Genomic DNA, 24,724 nt, shown 5'->3' with positions numbered 1-24,724 from the left:
AAATAAGAAAACATAACCCATTATGTTGTCTTCCTTGTCCAACATCAACTTTTTAGCATGTCATATTTTAATGAGTGCTCACAATTACAAAAGATGTCCAAAATAGTGTATTTATATGTGAAGCCTATCTTTCTTTATTACTTCCTATTAATTGCAACAATGACCAAAACTATGTTTGTCAACTCTCAACAAATTTTATTCATCATACTCTCTATATGTGAAGTCATTACTCTCCATAAGATAAATACATGATCTTTTTATTTCTTTTTATTCTTTCTCTTGTTTTATTCCCTCAAGATCATATCAGGAAAGCAAAAGCCCTCACATCAAAACTACTCTTTATTATATGTAACTTACGGACTCGATTACATAGAGGGAACATAAAGCAAAACTCAAAGCTAGATCACACTAAACTTTATTGTACTAGATTAAGATATAACCAAAAGTATCAAACTAAGAAAAAACGATAAAGGTAAAGGTGTGGTGGTGATACGATACCAGGGCACCTCCCCCAAGCTTGGCAGTTGCCAAGGGGAGTGCCCATACCCATGTATTTATGTCTCTTTCTTCAGAGGTGGTGATGATGGAGTTGTTGATGTGGTAGGCTTGGCATCCATCTTCCAAGGCATAGGCTCACCATCATAGAAAGATGAACGAGTCTCCGGGATCCTCAAATCTGCAGCCAAACTCACCCTTTTAAATCTGTATTCATACTCACAGTTTTGGTTTTGCAGGTCATAGATCTAGGCTTGGAGATGCTCGATTTCCTCATGAAGCTTGAAGATGCCCTCCCCAATGTCCTTAGCATCCAGCTTGTGATTGTTGGTGAACTCCGCGATCATCAAATGATTGGCGTTGAGTCCACGTTCCACCATCCCTTGGCACTTGAAAACTTGCTGCTCCATTGCTTCGAGTCTTGTCTCCATGCTTCCGGTCTTCTTCGGCCCCTCAACATCGTTGATGTGCAGCACCCCCTCACGCATCTCAATGGCTTGAGGGTGTCGCAGCACCTCCGCAAGGTAGGGGTTGATGACCTTCTCGAAAAACGTGTCCTTGGGGGCGCTCGGAGACGTAATAGTGATCTAGATCTATCAGAAAAACAGCTCGAAACAAGGACAGAGGATTTTGTCGTGGTACGGTGGTCAAAACCTTTGGGAGATTATATAATGAATTTTTACCTACCAAAAGAAGTATTGTGCAAGAAAACGGAGTCCGGAGGGCACACGAGGTGGCCACAAGGCAGGGGGCGCGCCCAGGGGGTAGGGCACGCCCTCCACCCTTGTGGTTGCCTCGTGCGCTCTTCGGACTACTTTTAATTTTCCTATTTTTTTAAATATTCCAAAACGAAGAAAAATTACCATTAGAACAGTTTTGGAGTCGCTTTACTTACCGTATTACATACCTATTCCTTTTCGGAGTCTGAAACATTCTGGAAAGTATCCCTTATGTACTCCTCCGGTGTTACGGTATTAATTATATTTGTCTCAACATTTATGTGATTACCTGAGATATAATGTTTGATTCTTTGATCGTTTACCACCTTCGGCGTTGTTAATTTTGATGGCACCGGAACGATAGACATCCTCGATAATGTAAGGACCTTCCCATTTAGAGAGAAGCTTTCCTGCAAAAAAAATCTTAAACGAGAGTTGTATAGCAAAACATGATCACCTATATTAAACTCACACTTTTGTATCCTTTTGTCATGCCATTTTTTAACCATTTCTTTAAACAACTTGGCATTCTCATAGGCTTGGGTTCTCCATTCATCAAGTGAACTAATGTCAAATAACCTCTTCTCACCGGCAAGTTTGAAATCATAGTTGAGCTCTTTGATTGACCAATAAGCTTTATGTTCCAATAAGCTTTCTGTAAACGAAATATTTTTGCAAGTCAAAACATTTTTTCACTACGCATTATTTTAAAACTTGAATAAATTTTGAAATCTCGAACAATTTTTTACTATGGAAAAAACTTTCAAATTCTAAACAAAAATAGAAAACAGGAACATGCTTTGAAATTCATGAACATTTTTGTAGATCGCAAACATCATTTGAATATGTGAACATCTTATGATCTATGATTTTTTTTTTGAAAAATGAGAACATTTTATAAAAAACACTAACAATTCTTGAAAAATTAGAAACATTTGGAAATTCTAGATAATTTTGGAAAAATGAGAACAAAATATTAAATTCCAAACTATTTTTGAAAACACCAATAAATTTGGAACTCTGAAGTTTTCAAAACGTGAACAAATTATGAAATTCTGTTTTTTTTTTGAAATTGTGATTTTTCTGAAACTTTGAATATTTTTTGAAAACCTGAAGAAAACATGAAGATTTTTTGAAATGCAAGAACATTTTTTTGAAACGTGAACTATCTTTGAAAAATTAGAACACATTTTGAAATACCCAAATATTTTTTATTTTTGGAAAAAATAACTTTTTTTGAAATTCAGAACCTTTTAAATTTATGAACAAATTGTAAAAATAAGAATATTTTTTGAAATTAGGTAATATTTTTTGGATTTTATGAACAAAATATTTTAAAATGGAGACATTCTCAGAGCTTCCAATTTTTTTTATGGATTTGTGAACAATTCTTTTTAAATGTCAATATTTTTCCAAAAAAAACGAAATCAAAGAATAACGTACAAGAAAGAAATAAATAGGAAAAAACAGAGACAGAGAAAATGAAAATTTAAAATGAAAAGAGAGAAAAAAGAAACAGAAAAGGAAAAAATAATAACCGTATAAGGAACTTCTTAACATTTCTGAAAACCGGAAAAGCCGGGTGGGAAGAGTTTCGCAAAAACGGAACTGCTAAACAATGTGAACTGTGGGACTTTGGCCGGCCCAAGTGGTCGCGCACCTGTGTAATTGCTCGACCCTTTGACGCAGAGAGCGTCGAATAAGGTTTTCCCGACTATATCTCGCTTTATGCAAGACGAAATGATATCTCGCGTGAAGCGGCTGCAGTAACGGGCCGACACATTAGCGCATGCATGAGAAATGGGGAGAAAAGGTGAGTTCCCAGGAAATCGATAGCCACTATATGTGCCCCACGGTCGATTTCGAGGTAACATAAGATGCGCGGCCTACTTGAGGATAAAGACCCGGTTATTATTTATTTATTTATTTATTTATTTTTTGTTTGGTTTACTTATCTCTCCTCCAGTTTTCTCTGGGTTTTTTGTCATTATACTTTGTTTTTTTGCTTTTCATTTCATTTTCCATTTTGTCTATCCCATGGGTTTTATCCTTTTTTGCCTACTCATTTTCCTTCTTTCTTTGGTTCTTTTTGTTTATTTCTTAGTTTTAAATGTTCTTTTCCATTTCACTTTTTCATCTTTTAGCATTTGTTTCTTCGGTTTTATTTTTCTTTGGTTTCTTTTTGGTTTACATTGTTTTTTTCTTATTTTTCTTTCTTTCCTTTGGTTTCCATTCTTAAATTTTCATATACGTCAACAACATTTTTCAAATACAATTTTAATATTTTTCAAATACGAGTTAATATTTTTAAAATACGAGTTAATATTTTTGAATATATGGTCAAAATTGTTTATACATTTTTCGAATGCTTGATTAACATTTTTAAATAAAATATTAATATTTTTTAATAAATGGTCAACTTTTTTATAAACATTTTCAACAATTTTCAAATGCTTGATTAATAATTTATAAATACAATAATAATGTTTTTTAATACAGTATTAACATTTATGAATGTATGGTCAACATTTTATCTATACTCACTTTTAAACACTTTCCAAATGCTTGATTAACATATTTCGAATACAAGATTAACATTTTTCTAAAACATGGTCGACAGTTTTTCTATAAACGCTTTTAAACATTTTCAAATGCTTGATTAATATTTTTCAAATACAAGATTAACATTTTTCTAACACATGGTCAACAATTTTTCTATACACATTTAGCATTTTTCAAATGCTTGATTGACATTTTTTTCCTAGCATATATTGAATACATGTTCAATTTTTTTAAAATACATTTAACATTTTTCAAATGCTTGATTAACATTTTCTTAAATACTTGTTTAACCTTTGTTTAATACAATACAAGATTTTTTTATAATACATGGTCAAAAAAATTTATACACATTTAATATTTTTAAAATGCTTGATTGACATTTTCTTAAATACTTTTTCATTTTTTTCTAATGCTTGATTAACATTTTTAAATACACTGTCAACTTTTTCCACACACTTTGTGTATATTGTTATACATTTTTCGTACACATGTGAAACATTTTCTTTATACACATTCAAAAAAATTCAAATGCTTGGTTAACATTTTTTTCAAATGTTTTATGTATCTTTTTTGTAATATATTTATTTATAATATTTGGAAGTATAAACGAACGCAAGAAAAGAAAGAATAAATAAATAAAAAACATGAAAAAAAATATGAGGTCGTGGCCTCCCGCGCGGCTAGGCCGGCCCATCTGGCGCGTCCCCGATGCGAGGTTTCCCTCTTCCTCGCTATCAGCAAGACATAGGGGTGCCCGAAAAGCAGCTCTTTATTCATTCATTTTATTTTACTCACCAATTGTATGTGCGTTGTTACACGTGACAATGATTGCATGACATGATAAAGGTTAATGAAATTTCTGAGAGTGACAACTATAGTCTCAGCGAACCGTTCAGCTAGTGCAGAACTCAGTGGCTTCCCATCACCATTGCTTCACAGTTCATCATCATTAGTTGTCCTTTCTTGAGAAAATCTATTTGATTTTTCAATTCAACCCACTCATGCATCATTGTAGACGATTGCATGAAAGATGGACTCCACACCCCGCTTCGATCAACACAAAATTTGAAGCACGAGAAATCTTATGGACAACATTACCCTAATTATCTGCACCTTCATAATGGTGTAAACTGGAAAATGGTGAAACTGGTTATAATCACTCGAATCACGATGCCGAGCAAGATCAATGGCATGTCATTTGGTTTGCTGGAAACATATTTAGGTGAGAAAACAAAAATACGAAGTGCCACGTTTTCATATGTGGGCGTGTTAGGAGAGGTAAATCACGGAGCATATGAAGGCAACATAAATGCTAATGTTTGAGATGATGTATGTGTTGGAAAACATAGTAGCAAACAAAAGAAATCGCCCTATGATCAAACAAGAACACTATGAAGATGGGGTTTGGATCGGATCGTACCAACTCTGAGTTGCAGCCGAAGAAGAGTCGGTGTAGATCGTACTTGAAGTCGCTCGAACCGTAGGTGAATGATCCCTCGAACTGTCCACGAACAGTCCCTCGAACGGAAGACCAAAAGCACGGCCTCTCCACAGTTTACAACACTACAAAAAACACTTCTGTGATGATACGTGTTTGTCACAGTAGGTCACGTTTTCTATCATGCATGTACGTCCGTGACGATTTTATTACAGAATCAAGATAGTCATACATATGATGTCGTAGAAGTGTTTCATGACAATACTGAAATTATCATCAAGAAAGTGTCCACTTCCTTGACGATAAAATACCGCGTCATGGAAGTGTTTTCATCAAGGGCAACTGACACGTGGCTTCCACCGTAACGGTTCACCATTAAGCTATTGGGTCCGGTTTTGGATCCAATAACCCATTAACAGCCAGGATCAATGGCGATTTTCCATGTAAATTTCTCATTTGCTAGAGGATCCACGTGTCAGCTCGGCTTTGCAACAGATGCCATTCATCCAATGGACGAGACGCGCCTATAATACGTCGACATGTGGCACAGCCCAACAGTGGTCCATTTAGGTTAAAAAGGTCGGCCAAGTCAAAGTTAGCGGGTTGGCTCATTAACGGCCTGCTAGCAAATGACCCATTTGTAGTTAAGGCCCGTAGAAATAGTGTCAACTCGGCCCGTCACCGGTCAGGGTGTGCAAAACCGAACCAAAAACCAAACCAAAAAAATGAAATTGAACTGAAATTCCAGTGTCGTGGTGGGCACACGGCAGATGCCAAAGGATGGCTAAAGAGAGGGACAGGCTCGAGGGCACCGGTGGGCTCCAGAGGCGAGGTCGACATGAGCGAGCGTGAGATGCAAGACATACCCAGGTTCGGGGCTCTCCGAAGAGATAACACCCCTAGTCCTGCCGAGAGTGGTATATATGCGGAGTAGTACAGAGTTGCTCCTAGAGCTGTTTGGGGGAGAAAGGAAGGCAGACCAAGGCTTAGGCTGCTCCTTCTCCGTGAGTGTGTGTGTGACGTGGGTGGATCGATTGTGCGTCTGCCTGTGTACATGGGGGGCTCATGGGAGGTTTTTATAGGTCAAACCCCAGGGCTACAAAGGTAAAGTTACAAGGCCATGGGGCCGAGATGTCAGCGCCTGGGAAGCCGGTGCTGGGACCCGCCAGGTACCAGGATTGTCAGGTTCTCCGGGCGCGGGCCCCACGCGCCAGGGGGCATTGTTCTTCGTCTTTTCGTGCATCACGGAGTGGATGGGCCGGCTCGGCTATAGTGGTGCTCCGCCTGGTCGCCATCGGCTTATGTCAGCAGGACGAGGGGGGCACTGTTGCCACGCCGGCCCTGGTCAGCGGAGTAGGTGGGATACTGTAGCCACGCTCCTGTCGGTCAGCGGGGTTGGTGGACCACTGTGTCCACGCTCATCTCTTATACGGGGACTTGTTCTGTCGTACGCCTTGGATGGGACGGGAGCTGACCCGAGGCCGGGTTGAGGAAGACGCCATGAGGGCGCTGGCTGGTTGGAGAAGTCTTGGTTTGTCGAGTTCGGCCGACATGCCCTAGAGGGCCTGGCCGTGTTGCGGTTTCGACCGGGTTGCGGAACCCGGCCAAGTGCGAGCCGGATTGAGGGGCGATGTCAGCCCCGATGTTTTTGAAAAGGATCCGGGTTCCCTTGCCTACCCGAGATTCATCCACCCGATAGTAGTCCCTGAAGCTGTGAAGGCTCGTCGGCTGCAAGTAGGGGGGCCTTCGCAGTTTCGCCCCTTGATGTGGTGGCAGATGTTGATGAAGCTTGCGACCGCCGGGTCTGGCAGCACCCACTGTGTGCCGGCTTCCGGAAGTCGGATCGCGTCATCCCGGCACGGGCGGAAACCAAAGAGTCCGTCGAAACTTGAAGGGGAAGGGACGCGATCTCTTGGGTTTGGCGCGGGCACCACATGGCGCTTGGAAACTGAAGAGGCCCTGACAGGCCACACACGCGACGGGACATGACAGCGGGCTGGGGCCCGCCACTTTGTGCCCTCGGCCCATGCGTGCGGAATTATTGTGGTGTCCATGGGCGGTTGCCCTTCTCGAGGCAGTTAATGTGCGCGTGGATCGTGCGCACTTAATGCGGGGAAGTGGGAGGGGCGGGCGCAAACGATCCCACTTCCCCATGTCCGTGGCTTATAAATTGGGGGGGAGGGGGCGGCAGAAATCATTCACGCGCGTGCCCCCTATTTCCTTCTTCCTCTCTGCTCTTGCTTCTGCGACCGACGCACGCCGCGACGCCCTTCCGCTCTTGAGCGAAATGCCGCCGCTGTTCCACAGCACTCAGCGGCCGCTCCGCGGCTCTCCGCCGCCGCTTCTTCCTTCTGTCTTTGCCCACGCGCCCCGCACCGCCGATGGTGCTGCCTAAAGGCTCGTGGATGGGATCCACCATCACTGCTGGGGATATCCAGAATCTGCGTGACACACGACGGCTGCCTCCGGAGACGGAGGTGGCCGTGCGTCTGCCGGACGGCGAGCTGGTGCCGCAGTCGGAGGGGATCGAGCGCGTGGTCTTCTTCACCCACTTCAAGCGTGGCTTCGGTCTCCCCGCGAGCGACTTCTTTCGCGCGTTCTTGGAGTTCTTGGGGCTGCAGCCGCACCACCTGGGCATGAAGCCCACCGTCGATCTATGGGTCCGGTTCTTCTTATTGAAGCAGCAGGGGCCAGAGGCCCGCGTCATATCCGCATGTGGGGCCACCGTCATCTCTTTGCAGACGCATGGGGGGTGCCGCAAGATGCCGTTGGAGGAATCTGCCAAGAAATGGCAGAATTCCTTCTTCTACGCCCGCAACCTTGGCGCGGACCGCATCAAGCTGCCACCCTTCGTCGACGTGACGCCGCACGCCAAGACCAACTGGTCCTACTGCCCCAAGGACTCGGCATAGGAGGTGCTCAATCTGAGCAACAGGGTGGTGGAGATGGCGACGTGGGAGGGGCTCACTGAAGGAAATATGCCCTAGAGGCAATAATAAAGTTGTTATTTATATTTCCTTATATCATGATAAATGTTTATTATTCATGCCAGAATTGTATTAACCGGAAACTTGATACATGTGTGAATACATAGACAAAACATAGTGTCCCTAGTATGTCTCTCCTTGACTAGCTCGTTAATCAAAGATGGTTAAGTTTCCTAACCATAGACATGTGTTGTCATTTGATGAACAGGATCACATCATTCGAAGAATGATGTGATGGACAAGATCCCTCTGTTAGCTTAGCATTATGATCATTAAGTTTTATTGCTATTGCTTTCTTCATGACTTATACATATTCCTTTGACTATGAGATTATGCAACTCACGAATACCGGAGGAACACCTTGTGTGCTATCAAACGTCACAACGTAACTGGGTGATTATAAAGATGCTCTATAGGTGTCTCCGAACATGTTTGGTTGGTTGGCATAGATCGAGATTAGGATTTGTCACTCCGAGTATCGGAGAGGTATCTCTGGGCCCTCTCGGTAATGCACATCATGATAAGCCTTGCAATCAATGTGACTAATGAGTTAGTTGCGGGATGATGCATTATGGAACGAGTAAAGAGACTTGCCGGTAACGAGATCGAACTAGGTATGAGGATACCGACGATCGAATCTCGGGCATGTAACATACCGATGACAAAGGGACTGACGTATGTTGTCATTGCGGTTTCACCGATAAAGATCTTCGTAGAATATGTAGGAACCAATATGAGCATCTAGGTTCCACTGTTGGTTATTGATCGGAGATGCGTCTCGGTCATGTCTACATAGTTCTCGAACCCGTAGGGTCCTCACGCTTAACGTTGGATGACTATTTGTATTATGAGTTATGTGTTTTGGTGACCTAAGATTGTTCGGAGTCCCGGATGAGATCACGGACATGACGAGGAGTCTCGTAATAGTCGAGAGGTAAAGATTGATATATTGGACGATGGTATTCGGACACCAGAATGGTTTCGGAGTGGTTCGGGTATTTTTCGGAGTACTGAGGGGTTACTGGAACCCCCCGGGGAAAGTAATGGGCCACTATGGGCCATAGGGGAGAGAGGAGGCAGCCCACAAGGGGTGGCCGCGCATCCCCCCCATGGGAGTCCGAATTGGACTACGGGAGGGGGCGGCGCCCCCCTTTCCTTCTCCTCCTCCCTCTCCTTCCCCCTTTTCCCCCTCCATGAGAAGGAATAAGAGGGGGCCCGAATCCTATTAGGACTCCCCCCACTTGGCGCGCCCCCTAGGGCCGGCCTCCTCCCTCTCCCTCCTTTATATACGTGGGTAGGGCACCCCTTGGAGACACACCAATTGTTCGAAGCCGTGTGCGGCGTCTCCCTCCACAGTTTACTCCTCCGGTCATATTCACGTAGTGCTTAGGCGAAGCCCTGCGCGGATCACATCACCATCACCGTCACCATGCCATCGTGCTGACGAAACTCTCCCTCGACACTTTGCTGGACCAAGAGTTCGAGGGACGTCATCGAGCTGAACGTGTGCTGAACTCGGAGGTGCCGTACGTTCGGTTGGATCGCGAAGACGTTTGACTACATCAACCGCGTTAATCTAACGCTTCCGCTTTTGGTCTACGAGGGTACGTGGACACACTCTCCCCCTCTCGTTGCTATGCATCTCCTAGATAGATCTAGCATGATCGTAGGAAATTTTTGAAATTGCATACTATGTTTCCCAACAACGGCATCTGAGCCAGGTCTATGCGTAGATCATATGCACGAGTACAACACAAAGAGTTGTGGGCGATCATAGTCATACTGCTTACCACCAACGTCTTATTTTGATTTGGCGGTATTGTTGGCTGAAGCGGCCCGGACCAACCTTACACGACCACGTTCATGAGACCGGTTCCACCGATAGACATGCAACTTGTTTTGCTTAAAGGTGGCTGGCGGGTGTCTGTTTCTCCAACTTTAGTTGAATCGAATTTTACTACGGCCGGTGTCGGTGTCAAAACTGGCGGATCTCGGGTAGGGGGTCCCGAACTGTGCGTCTAAGGTCGATGGTAACAGGATACGGGGGACACGATGTTTACCCAGGTTCGGGCCCTCTCTATGGAGGTAATACCCTACTTCCTGCTTGATTGATCTTGATGAATATGAGTATTACAAGAGTTGATCTACCACGAGATCGTAATGGCTAAACCCTAAAAGTCTAGCCTGTATGACTATGGTAATGTGTGTATCCTCTCTGGACTAACTCCTCCAGTTTATATAGACACCGGGAGGATCTAGGGTTACATAGAGTTGGTTACATAAGAAGGAATCTTCATAGTCGGTCGCCAAGCTTGCCTTCCACACCAAGGAGAGTCCAATCCGGACACGGGTACAGTCTTCGGCCTTCATGTCTTCACAGCCCATCAGTCCGGCCCATGGATAACAGGCCGGACGCCCGAGGACCCCTTAGTCTAGGACTCCCTCAGTAGCCCCTGAACCTGGCTTCAATGACGAGGAGTCCGGCGCGCAGATTGTCTTCGGCATTGCAAGGCGGGTTCCCCTTTTTCCGAACTCCAAGATAGTCTTCGGACGCAACGATAGTATCCGGACCTGTAACGCATACCACACACGACCGTGGATAGGATATAATACATGCACGAGTCTAATCTGCTGACAGCTTTTCACAACATGACATCACGTCTGTCCGGTCATAATTTCAAACCGTTTTTCGTCTGCCGCTCCATGTTTTGAGACACGGTTGCCATTGGTACGTCTTGTCGAAGCAGAGATCGTGTCCCCTTATTGCGGGATTCTCATCAATGCGGGCATGGGTAACCCAACCGTGCCGCTTATACAGCCCTTGGGAATAGGCGAATCTTAAGGCGAGAGAGGAGGCGTTCAATATTCGCTGCCTTTATAAGGGGATAAGGATTCCCTCTTCCTTTCTCACGCCCTCTCTGTCTCCGCCCTTCCAATCTCGAGCTCTAGCGCCCAAGTTCTCATCTCCTTTCCACTCAAGCTAGTACTCAACCATGTCCGGATCCGGAGGTCAGGGCAAGTGGATGGTCTCCTCCGTCAAGGAGGAGGACATTACTGAGCTTCGGGCGGCCGGATATTTGGCGAAGGAGATCGCCCATCGTCTGCCGACCGAGGGACAAGTCGTCCCCATGCCGAAGCCCGCCGAGCGGGTAATATTCATCCCCCATTTCTTCCACGGGCTAGGGTTTTCACTCCACCCTTTCGTCCGCGGGCTGATGTATTATTACATGATAGATTTCCATGATCTGTCCCTGAATTCCTTCCTCCACATCTCGGCGTTTATCGTCGTGTGTGAGGCCTTCCTCCGCATCCAACCCCACTTCAGGCTATCGCTCAAAGTCTTCAACGTGAAGCCGAAGGTGGTGGACGACCAGCATGTGGAGTGCGGAGGAGCCATGGTGAGTAAGCTTTCCAACGTCTCCTGGCCCAAAGGCACTTTTGTGGACACAGTAAAGGAGTGGCAGAAGCAGTGGCTCTACATCACAGAACCTCGCGGCACCACCTGGGCCGCAGCTGCCGAATTCCGCTCCGGTGCTCCCATGCGACTCACCTCCTGGGTCGAGAAGAGTCCGGACTGGTGTTCACCTGACGAGTTGATAGCGTTGCAGACGAGCGCTCAAAACATGGTGACCAAGAATGTCAAGCTTGTTGACGTAATCCAGGTGATGCTAGTTCGCCAGATTCTTCCGTGCCAGCGCCGAAGCCGCCCTATGTGGGATTTTAATTCGAAGAAGCACCAGACCTTGGTAAGGCTCTTCGAGACTACTCACGAAGGTGCCTGGAAGTTGCTCTTTAAGGGCAACGAGAAACCGCCGGCCGTAGATTCAGATCGCGGGCACGACGCTAAGCACCTCGCCAGCGAGGTATGTCATTTTTAATGTATTCCCTACTTGTTTGTTTCAAGGATGATGCCTGAGCTTTTATTATTGCTTTTTCAGGACTGAATGGAGAGGGCGAAACGGATCCAGTGTCCGGCTCCGTTGCCCGAAGAACTGGTCATCCCGCATCTGGCGAAGATGCTGGTGTCGGCGCCCTATAAGGCGCCGAAGAAGAAGGCCAAGGGGGCCAGGAGTGGCCCCCGTCGCAAGGGCACTTCGGATGTGGCGTTCGAAGACGACGAAGCTCATTCCTCTGTCCCTGAGGACAATGACGAGGAAGAGGAGGAGGAGGAGGAGAACAACCCGCCCCCTGAGGAGAGAAAGAAGAAGAGGGCGGTTTCCTTGCATCTGGAGGCGGAGACGCCCAAGAAGGGGAAGGGCGTCCCAGCGGTCAACACCGCGTGTGACGTTGACAGCAGTCCGGAACAACGTCCCCGCACTAAGCCCCAGGCCACATCGTAAGTGACATGGCTCACATATGCGCACATTCGTCCCTTTCTCTTCATTATCTTGATATAGTTAACTGTACTATTGCAGTCCGGCCCGCGACCTCATCTAGCGATCCTCATCTGGAGGTTCGTTGGATCCGTCGGAGATGGCGAACATGTCGCCGCCCCCCGCTTATTCCCCCGGGGCCAGGGACGACACCAAAGTGTTGTCCCGGAGGACCGCTCCGAGCCGGGGAGGAACCCAGGACGCTGTCCGGGAGGCACCACAAGGCGAGGCCTCCACTGCCGGACACATGGGGAGCAGATCCCCATGGAGGCTGGCGAAGAGGGCCGTATTCAATTCGGCCCTCAGCCGAATACGATTCTGGAGACCCATATAGCTCCGGAGTCGGGCAAGCAGACCCCTTTGAAGGAGGGGGGTGTGACGATTCCACCGGTGGCCCCTGTCTATCCAGGGGCGCCGGATAACCTGATGGAGGCGCTACGAGGCGCCTCCGTTCTAGACGAGCACCATGTCCTTATGGGTGTGGTGATCGAGAAGGTTCAGTCCGCCAAGAGTGGACTGAATGAAGCCTGTAGCAACCTGCTGACAGGTTTCGAGGTAAGAAAGAGAAAAACCCCAAGTAGACAGTAGCCCCTGAGACACTGTCCGGTGTTCGGCGAGAAGAACCGGACAGAGGATCAATCCTTTGTTATAGGAGACTAACTTAATATGTGTGAATAAGCAGGCGTCGCTGTTGGCCGCAACCTCACATACTGCCGAACTCTCTGAACTGAAGCAGAGGCTGGAGCGGGCCAAGAACGAGCTTGACGAGGTTAAGATTCGGCTCCAGGAGAAGCAAGGTGAGTGACGACTTGCTATGTGTTCGGAAAGAGTACGCTCTGTATATTGACCGTAGTGTCATAATATGTGCAGGAGCCGCGACTGAGGTCGAGGCCCTGAAAAAGGCCCTAGGTGAAGCCGAGGGGAAGGCTGTCCAGCAGCAAGCCGCCCGTAAAAAGCTCAAGGCCCGGGTCAAGGAGGTCCAGCAGGAGCTCCAGGACGCGGTGAAGAGGTGCGAAGCCTTGGAGCGCGAGGCGTCGGTCCGAGAGACCAAACTTGCCAAGGTTCGCCAGGGTGCGGAGGCCGCACAGAATGAGGCCCGGGACGCTCTCCAGGAGATCCAGGAGGCCAAGAAGATCGCAGCGGGTAAGGCATTTAACATGCAAAGCAAGTATGCGGAGAGGAAGTACCTTTTACTAACCCGCGTTCGGAGTTTCCCAGGGGCGTTTGCGGATCTACCACGCAGCGTGTCCGATGCTGCGGAGTTCTTTCGAGCCCGGGAAGGGAGTTCGACGGAGAAGCTGTTCTGGTCACAGTACACTGTGCCAGAGCATCTGGTGCGTTTTACCTACCAGCTGAAACAGTTGGTGGAGCTGCATAGGGTGGCCGAACTAGCCATGAAGGATTTGATAATCCGGCTATGGCTAGCCGAAGCTATGCCCGGCAGCTACTTCGGACTCGTGAAGCGGCTGGTAGAAGCCTGTCCGCGGCTGGACACCGTCAAGCGATCAGTCTGCGTTGAAGGTGCCCGCATGGCCTTCGCCCGTTGCAAGATGTGGTCGGCGAAGATGAACGTCGTTGAAGTGGCCCGAGGGCCGCCAGAGGGCAAGGAGCACCACACACCCGAGCGGTATTTTGCGGATGTCCTAGAAGGCTCTCGACTTGCGGCAGCGCAGTGCAGGCAGGACATCATTTTTGAATGAATACATTCGTGTTGTCTTTGCTTTGTATTATTGAAACAAAGTCGGTTTGTAATATAATATTTGTTATGTTTTGATTGTTTCCTCCTGTGCGGCCGTGGTGTATGGAAATTTGAGGGTTGGCCAGTCGTCGGCTTCTGCCCTCACGTAGGTAGTACGGAGGTGCTCGGGATGAAATCTAAACAATCTTGATCCAATTATATGGTCCTTGAAGGAGTTGTTTAGCGCAACGAACCAGGCAATCAGACTATGTGGCTTAAACGCCCTCACTTAGCCATAGGAGTTTTATAATAAAACATGGGTGTAGCCCCAGGTATATGAACCAGGGTGCTGTCAGCGTCTGATCGGGAAGTACCGATCCTTCACATAATGCGGAAAAAATCTCTATCGATTTGTAACCCTCGAACAGCTGACCGGCTCTCGCCGCATCATGATAGTCAGTTTCCAGCTTTCTGTACTGAGGTGCTCATCCAGTTTAGACCAGGGCACAATCGCAGTAGTTCTCCCTTTACTACCCTAGCCGATGTAGCGGAACATAGGGTAGCAAGCACAGGAGCCGGGCAACCCAACCATTGACCAAAGACATGATTCGGAGCCGATGCATATAATGCTAAATTCGGGGTGCCAGACTTCTCTATAAGAAGTGTTTGGACTTTGTTGCCGTGTTATGGGGCGATGAGGAGCCCCTGGCAAATATGAAACGTACCAGAGTGTACGGGTGCTAGGAAATAGGTAATTTAAAAGAAAACAGAAGGAGAACATAGATAGTATCTGGGGCCCTTGAACTTGGACCATGAACTGTTTCCGTTATAGTTGGATTAATGCGTCAAAGCACATTGATACAAAATAGTGCAATAAGCAACCGGCTATTGGACATGCCACAACCAAAGGTGAGCTGCGTGTGGGTCCTGAAAACGGATAGAGTAATCGTTGAACTGGCCTCTAGGGCTTCCCCTGTACGCCTGTGCTCCGTGTCAATCCGGTGTATTTATCCTTTGATAGGACCATTAATCAGGCCGTCGAAGGAGGCCCGCATAAGAGAAACCTGAAAAAAGGGAAAAGGAGATAGTAAAGTTGTATGTGTGTCCGGGATCGGTCTAGCCGAACTGTAGATCCCGGGCTAGCTTGTGCCTCCGTCAATGCCCATGGAATTTTGAGTGCGTAATTATGTACGCGTGGTACGAATGCCACCTCCTCATCGGGATTGGGACGGAGGTCGAATTGCTAATCGAGCTCTTGACGAGCCGCGCTGTCCTGTTGCAGTGTAGTCCGGACCCTCTTAATGATGTCCAGGGGCTCGGCAGCCAGACTATGGTGTTTCTTGAGAAGGCCGCTTTGTACCTCTGCTGCTAGGGCGGCGGTGTGCTCCTCTGTCCGGAGGGAGCATTCTGTGTTTCCGTTGACTGTTATGACGCCGCATGGACCGGGCATCTTAAGCTTGAGATAAGCATAGTGTGGCACCGGGTTGAATCTAGCAAACGCGGTTCATCCGAGCAGTGCGTGGTAGCCGCTGCGGAAGGGGACGATATCGAAGATTAACTCTTCGCTTAGGAAGTTGTCCGGAGAACCGAAGACCACCTCCAGCGTGATTGAGCCCGTACAGCGGGCCTCTACGCCCGGTATGACTCCTTTAAAGGTAGTCTTTGTGGGTTTGATTCGTGAGGGATTAATGCCCATCTTCCGTACTGTGTCTTGATAGAGCAAGTTGAGGCTGCTACCACCATCCATCAGGACCCGTGTTAGGTGAAATCCGCTGATAATTGGGTCGAGGACTAGTGCGGCCGAATCGCCATGGCGGATACTAGTTGGGTGATCTCGACGATCGAAGGTGATCGGAAATGACGACCACAGATTGAATTTTGGGGCGACTGGCTCTACCGCGTAGACGTCCCCGAGTGCTCGCTTGCGCTCCCTTTTGGGGATGTGTGTAGCGTATATCATGTTCACCGTTTTGACTTGAGGGGGAATATTCTTCTGCCCCCCAGTGTTCGGCTGCCGGGGCTCTTCGTCCTCGTCCTCACTTTGTGACCCCTTTTCTTTGTTTTCGGCATTTAACTTGCCAACCTATTTGAAAACCCAACAATCTCTGTTGGTGTGATTGGCTTGTTTATCTGGGGTGCCATGTATCTGGCATGGACGATCGAGTATGCGGTCTAGGCTGGATGGTCCCTCACTATTCCTTTTGTAGGGCTTTTTCCGTTGGCAGGACTTGGAGCCGCTGAATCCGGCGTTAATTGTGGTGTCATCCGTGTTATCGCCATTGCTTCAGCGTTTGTGCCTATTACGCCGGAGCTTGCCGGTGCTGTTCTTGGCCTCGGAGGGGCCTGCCTCGCTGGCTGTGTTTTTGCTACGAGCCAGCCAGCTGTCCTCACCCGCGCAAAAGCGGGTCATGAGTGCCGTAAGGGCTGCCATGGACTTCGGCTTTTCTTGGCCGAGGTGGCGTGCTAGCCATTCGTCACGGATGCTGTGTTTAAAGGCTGCTAGGGCTTCGCCATCCGGACAGTCAACGATCTGGTTCTTTTTGGTTAGGAACCTAGTCCAGAATTTTCTGGCTGATTCTCCAGGTTGTTGAACTATGTGGCTTAAGTCATCGGCATCAGGCGGCCGGACATATGTACCTTGGAAGTTGTCGAGGAAGGCTTCTTCCAAGTCCTCCCAGCTGCCGACGGAATTTTCAGGCAGGCTATTTAGCCAGTGTCGAGCTGGCCGTTTGAGTTTTAGTGGGAGGTATTTTATGGCGTGGAGGTCGTCTCCACGGGCCATGTGGATGTGGGGAATAAAGTACTCGATCCATACTGCGGGGTCGGTTGTTCCGTCGTATGATTCAATATTGACGGGCTTGAACCCCTCGAGGAATTCATGATCCATTACTTCATCTGTGAAGCAAAGAGGGTGTGCGGCGCCTCTATATTGGGCCGCGTCGCGGCGCACCTGCGATGGAGTCCGCCTGCGGTTATCGGCCCGGGCGTGACTGGGTTTGTCACGTCCGAATAGGTAGCCATCGTCGCGAGTCGAAAAACGTCCTTGCGATCTGTAAATTGATCTGGTGAGTCCTGCTCTTCTGTCCAAGTCCTGCCGGAGGTCATATGTATAACCCCAAGCTGTTTTGTCTCTGCTTTTGCATGTTGGAGCGGGCTGGTGTTCGACCTGAGTTGCGGCTTTATCCCGACCGCGGGTCGGTCGGTCTGCTGCACTGTCCCGTCCGCGTGGTGGTCGCTCCGTATTGCGCGAGGGAGGTATGGGCTCCGGTGCCTCCTCGTCGAACTGAGGTGGCAGTCTGCGTTTTGGGTAGCTCTTGGCTGGGCGCTCGAGGCCGTATTCTTCGGTTGCTAGGACATCAGTCCACCTGTCAATGAGCAGGTCCTGATCAGCTTGGAGCTGCTGTTGCTTCTTCTTCAGGCTTCTTGTAGTGGCTATTAGCTGGCGCTTGAAGAGCTCCTACTCGAGGGGTGCCTCAGGCATGATGAAGTCCTCGTTGCCGAGGCTCTCCTCTTCCTCGGAGGGTGGACGATAACTATCGTCCTCCGGGTCACTGAGCATGGCCTGTTTATCAGGGTTAACTTGCTCGCTGTCTTGTTCCTCTTGTTCGGATGTTACTCCAACAGGGTCTTCATTGTTTTCGGCGTCGTTAGGAGTACTATTTTCCCCGGTGCCAGTGTTGTTGTCCTTTGAGCGACGTGACTTAGAGCGGCGTTTAGGGCGTCGGTGCCTGGACTGCGTCTCAGAGGGTTTATTCACATGCGGTTCTTCTTTGTCATTGCCGCCAGATCCTTTAGGTGTATCAACCATGTACACGTCGTATGAAGAGGTGGCCGTCCAACGTCCAGTGAATGGCGGGTCTTGGCCTTGCTCCTTGTCGGCATGGTCATCCATACCGTGATGTCTTCGGAGCCATAATCAAGCTCGTCGTTTAAGTCTTCGACAGTGGCTATGAAGTGGGTGGCGGGTGGGAAGCAAAATTCCCCATCATCAGCCTCTAGTTCGAACCGAACATAGTTCGGCTGTGAGTCCCCCGTCAGGGACAGGTTTTTTAATGAATTTAGCACATCGCCCAAGGGCGAGTGTTGGAAGACGTCTGCGGCGCTGAACTCGAAGATCGATGACCGATCCAGCTCGGTATCTACAGGCGCATGTGGTTCGGAGTTTATAGCCGGAAACGAGTCCAGAATTCCGTTGACGCAGATATTCCTTGGTGTCGAGTCTGTGTGCAGCTCCAATGCCGTCGACTCTGTGGCTTCGGATGGTGCAATTTGCTCCGGATCTAAGGCCATAGTGGTTACGGGAACCATCTCCTGGAACTGGTCCGATGACAGATTTAAGTCATGTTCATCGGAGCGAGGGGAGGCGATCGCCGCGGTCCCGAATCCATTGAAGATCAAGTCTCCACGGATATCCGCTATGTAGTTCAAGTTTCCAAATCTGACCTGGTGACCAGGGGCATAGCTACCGATCTGCTCCAGATGGCCAAGCGAGTTGGCCCACAGTACGAAGCCGCCGAACACAAAAATCTGTCCGGGGAGGAAGGTTTATCCTTGGACAGTGTCACTATCGACGATTGAAGGGGCCATCAAACCTTTCGTCGACGGCACAGTGGAACTCTCAATGAAAGCACCAATATCGGTGTCAAAACTGGCGGATCTCAGGTAGGGGGGCCCGAGCTGTGCGTCTAAGGTCGATGGTAACAGGAGACAGGGGACAGGATGTTTACCCAGGTTCGGGCCCTCTCTATGGAGGTAATACCCTACTTCCTGCTTGATTGATCTTGATGAATATGAGTATTACAAGAGTTGATCTACCACGAGATCGTAATGGCTAAACCCTAAAAGTCTAGCCTGTATGACTATGGTAATGTGTGTATCCTTTCCGGACTAACTCCTCCGGTTTATATAGACACCGGGAGGATCTTGGGTTACATAGAGTCGGTTACATAAGAAGCAATCTTCATAGTCGGTCGCCAAGCTTGCCTTCCACGCCAAGGAGAGTCCTTTTTTCTCCGGACACTGGTATAGTCTTCGGCCTTCATGTCTTCACAGCCCATCAGTCCGGCCCATGGATAACAGGCCGGACGCCCAAGGACCCCTTAGTCCAGGACTCCCTCAGCCGATCCTTGTTGAAGGTTAAAACAACACACTTGACGAAAATCGTTGTGGTTTTGATGCGTAGGTAAGAACGGTTCTTACTAGAAGCCCGTAGCAGCCACGTAAAACTTGCAACAACAAAGTAGAGGACGTCTAACTTGTTTTTGCAGGACATGTTGTGATGTGATATGGTCAAGACATTATGTGATATACGTTATTGTATGAGATGATCATGTTTTGTAGAAGTTATCGGCAACTGGCAGGAGCCTTATGGTTGTCGCTTTTTTGTATGAAATGCAATCGCCATGTAATTGCTTTACTTTATCACTATGCGGTAGCGATAGTTGTAGAAGCAATAGTTGGCGAGACGGCAACGACGCTACGATGGAGATCAAGGTGTCATGCCGGTGACGATGGAGATCATGACGGTGCTTTGGAGATGGAGATCAAAGGCACAAGATGATGATGGCCATATCGTGTCACATATTTTGATTGCATGTGATGTTTATCTTTTATGCATCTTATTTTGCTTAGTACGACGGTAGCATTATAAGATGATCTCTCACTAAAGTTCAAGGTATAAGTGTTCTCCCTGAGTATGCACCATTGCTATAGTTCGTCGTGCCGAGACATCATGTGATGATCGGGTGTGATAAGCTCTACATTCACATACAACGTGTGTAAGACAGTTTTGCAAGTGCAGAATACTCAGGTTAAACTTGACGAGCCTAGCATGTACAGACATGGCCTCGGAACACTGAGACCGAAAGGTCAAACGGGAATCATATAGTAGATATGATCAACATAGAGATGTTCACCATTGAAAACTACTCCATCTCACGTGATGATCGGACATGGTTTAGTTGATATGGATCACGTGATCATTTAGATGACTCGAGGGATGTCTATCTAAGTGGGAGTTCTTTAGTAATATGATTAATTGAACTTAAATTTATCATGAACTTAGTCCTGATAGTTTTTTCATATCTATGTTGTTGTAGATCAATGGCCCGTGCTACCGTTCCCTTGAATTTTAATGCGTTCCTAGAGAAAGCTAAGTTGAAAGATGATGGTAGCAACTACACGGACTGTGTCCGTAACTTGAGGTTTATCCTCATTGCTGCACAGAAGAATTACATCCTTGAAGAACCGCTAGGTGCAAGGCCTGCTGCAGGAGCAACTCCGGACATTATGAATGTCTGGCAAGCTAAATCTGATGACTACTCGATAGTTCAGTGTGCCATGCTTTACAACTTAGAATCGGGACTTCAAAGACATTTTGAACGTCATGGAGCATATGAGATGTTCCAGGAGTTGAAGTTAATATTTCAAGCAAATGCCCGAGTTGAGAGATATGAAGTCTCCAACAAGTTCTATAGCTGCAAGATGGAGGAGAATAGTTCTGTCAGTGAACACATACTCAGAATGTCTGGGGTACCATAACCACTTGACTCAGCTGGGAGTTAATCTTCCGGATGATAGTGTTATTGACAGAGTTCTTCAATCACTGCCACCAAGCTATAAAGGCTTCATGATGAACTATAATATGCAAGGGATGGAAAAGACAGTTCCCGAGCTCTTCGCAATGCTTAAGGCTGCGGAGGTAGAAATCAAGAAGGAGCATCAAGTGTTGATGGTTAACAAGACCACTAGTTTCAAGAAAAAGGGCAAAGGGAAGAAGGGGAACTTCAATAAGAATAGCAAGCAAGTTTCTGCTCCTGGGAAGAAACCCAAGTCTGGACCTAAGCCTGAAACTGAGTGCTTCTACTGCAAAGGGACTGGTCACTGGAAGCGGAACTGCCCCAAGTATTTGGCGGATAAGAAGGATGACAAAGTGATAGGTATATTTGATATACATGTTATTGATGTGTACCTTACTAATGCTCATAGCAGCGCCTAGGTATTTGATACTGGTTCTGTTGCTCATATTTGCAACTCGAAACAAGGGCTACGGATTAAACGAAGATTGGCTAAGGACAAGGTGAGGATGCGCGTCGGAAATGGTTCCAAGGTCGATGTGATCGCCGTCGGCACGCTACCTCTACATCTACCTTCAGGATTAGTTTTAGACCTGAATAATTGTTAATTGGTGCCAGCGTTGAGCATGAACATTATATCTGGATCTTGTTTGACGCGAGACGGTTATTCATTTAAATCAGAGAATAATGGTTGTTCTATTTATATGAGTAATATCTTTAATGGTCATGCACCCTTGATGAGTGGTCTATTTTTGTTGAATGTCGATCGTAGTGATACACATATTCATAATATTGATGCCAAAAGATGCAAAGTTAATAATGATAGTGCAACTTATTTGTGGCACTGCCGTTTGGGTCATATTGGTGTAAAGCGCATGAAGAAACTCCATGCAGATGGGCTTTTGGAATCACTTGATTATGAATCACTTGATGCTTGCGAACCATGCCTCACGGGCAAGATGACTAAGACTCCGTTCTCCGGAACAATGGAGCGAGCCACTGACTTATTGGAAATAATACATACTGATGTATGCGATCCGATGAGTGTTGAGGCTTGTGGCGGGTATCGTTATTTTCTGACCTTCACAGATGATTTGAGAAGATATGGGTATATCTACTTAATGAAACACAAGTCTGAAACCTTTGAAAAGTTCAAAGAATTTCAGAGTGAAGTGGAAAATCATCGTAACAAGAAAATAAAGTTTCTACGATCTGATCGCGGAGGCGAATATTTGAGTTACGAGTTTGGTCTTCATTTGAAACAATGTGGAATAGTTTCGCAACTCACGCCACCTGGATCACCACAGCGTAATGGTGTGTCTGAACGTCGTAACCATACTTTATTAGATATGGTGCGATCTATGATGTCTCTTACCGATTTACCACTATCGTTTGGGGGTTATGCTTTAAGACGGCTGCATTCACGTTAAGTAGGGCACCATCTAAATCCGTTGAGACGACACCATATGAACTGTGGTTTGGCAAGAAACCTAAGCTGTCGTTTCTTAAAGTTTGGGGTTGCGATGCTTATGTGAAAAAGCTTCAACCTGATAAGCTCGAACCCAAATCGGAGAAGTGCATGTTCATAGGATACCCAAAAGAAACTGTTGGGTACACCTTCTATCACAGATCCGAAGGCAAGACATTTGTTGCTAAGAATGGATCCTTTCTAGAGAAGGAGTTTCTCTCGAAAGAAGTGAGTGGGAGGAAAGTAGAACTTGATGTGGTAATTGTACCTTCTCTCGAATTGGAAAGTAGTACATTACAGAAATCAGTTCCAGTGATGCCTACACCAATCAATGAGGAAGTTAATGATGATGATCATGAAACTTCATATCAAGTTACTACCAAACCTCGTAGGTCAACCAGAGTATGTTCCGCACCAGAGCAGTATGGTAATCCTGTTCTGGAAGTCATTTTACTAGACCATGACGAACCTATGAACTATGAGGAGCGATGATGAGCCCAGATTTCGCGAAATGGCTTGAGGCCAAGAAATCTGAGATGGGATCCATGTATGAGAACATAGTATGGACTTTGGTTGACTTGCCCGATGATCGGCAAGCCATAGAAAATAAATGGATCTTCAAGAAGAAGGCTAACACTGATGGTAATATTACTGTCTACAAAGCTTGACTTGTTGCGAAAGGTTTTCGACAAGTTCAAGGAGTTGACTATGATGAGACCTTCTCACCCATAGCGATGCTTAAGTCTGTCCGAATCATGTTAGCAATTGCCGCATTTTATGATTGAATGGATTTCTTAAAGAAGAGTTGTATATGATGCAATCAGATGGTTTTGTCGATCCTAAAGGTGCTAACAAAGTGTGCAAGCTCCAGCGATCCATTTATGGACTGGTGCAAGCCTCTCAGAGTTGGAATATACGCTTTGATAGTGTGATCAAAGCATATGGTTTTATACAAACTTTTGGAGAAGCCTGTATTTACAAGAAAGTGAGTGGGAGCTCTGTAGCATTTCTAATATTATATGTGGATGACATATTGTTGATTGGAAATGATATAGAATTTTTGGATAGCATAAAAGGATACTTGAATAAGAATTTTTCAATTAAAGACCTCAGTGAAGCTGCTTATATATTAGGCATCAAGATCTATAGAGATAGATCCAGACGCTTAATTAGACTTTCACAAAGCACATACCTAGATAAAGTTTTGAAGAATTTCAAAATGGATCAGTCAAAGAAATGGTTCTTGCCTGTGTTACAAGGTGTGACTTTGAGTCAGACTCAATGCCCGACCACTGCGGAAGATAGAGAGAAAATGAAAGTCATTCCCTATGCCTCAGCCATAGGTTCTATCATGTATGCAATGCTGTGTACCAGACCTGATGTATGCCTTGCTATCAGTTTAGCAGAGAGGTACCAAAGTAATCTAAGAGTGGATCACTGGACAGCGGTCAAGAACATCCTTAAATACCTGAAAAGGACTAAGGATATGTTTCTCGCTTATGGAGGTGACAAAGAGCTTGTCGTAAATGGTTACGTCGATGCTAGCTTTGACACTGATCCGGATGACTCAAAGTCGCAAACCGGATATGTATTTATATTGAATGGTGGAGCTGTCAATTGGTGCAGTTCCAAGCAGAGCGTCGTGGCGGGATCTACGTGTGAAGCGGAGTACATGGCTGCTTCGAAAGCAGCAAATGAAGGAGTTCATATCCAATCTAGGTGTAATCCCTAGTGCATCGGGTCCAATGAAAATCTTTTGTGACAACTGGAGCAATTGCCTTAGCAAAGGAATCCAAATTTCACAAGAGAACCAAACACATCAAGAGATGCTTCAACTCCATCCATGATCAAGTCAAGGAGGGAGACATAGAGATTTGCAAAATACATACGGATCTGAATGTTGCAGACCCGTTGACTAAGCCTCTTCCATGAGCAAAACATGATCAGCACCAAGACTCCATGGTTGTTAGAATCATAACAATATAATCTAGATTATTGACTCAGTGCAAGTGGGAGACTGAAGGAAATATGCCCTAGAGGCAATAATAAAGTTGTTATTTATATTTCCTTATATCATGATAAATGTTTATTATTCATGCTAGAATTGTATTAACCGGAAACTTGATACATGTCTGAATACATAGACAAAACATAGTGTCCCTAGTATGCCTCTACTTGACTAGCTCGTTAATCAAAGATGGTTAAGTTTCCTAACCATAGACATGTGTTGTCATTTGATGAACGGGATCACATCATTAGAAGAATGATGTGATGGACAAGACCCCTCCGTTAGCTCAGCATTATGATCGTTAAGTTTTGTTGCTATTGCTTTCTTCATAACTTATACATATTCCTTTGACTATGAGATTATGCAACTCCCGAATACCGGAGGAACACCTTGTGCGCTATCAAACGCCAAAACGTAACTG

This window comes from Aegilops tauschii, chromosome 4 (assembly GCF_002575655.3).
Source record: "Aegilops tauschii subsp. strangulata cultivar AL8/78 chromosome 4, Aet v6.0, whole genome shotgun sequence".
Classification (NCBI taxonomy): domain Eukaryota; kingdom Viridiplantae; phylum Streptophyta; class Magnoliopsida; order Poales; family Poaceae; genus Aegilops; species Aegilops tauschii.
The sequence above is the reverse complement of the archived record's forward strand: the minus strand, read 5'-3'. Positions refer to the sequence as shown.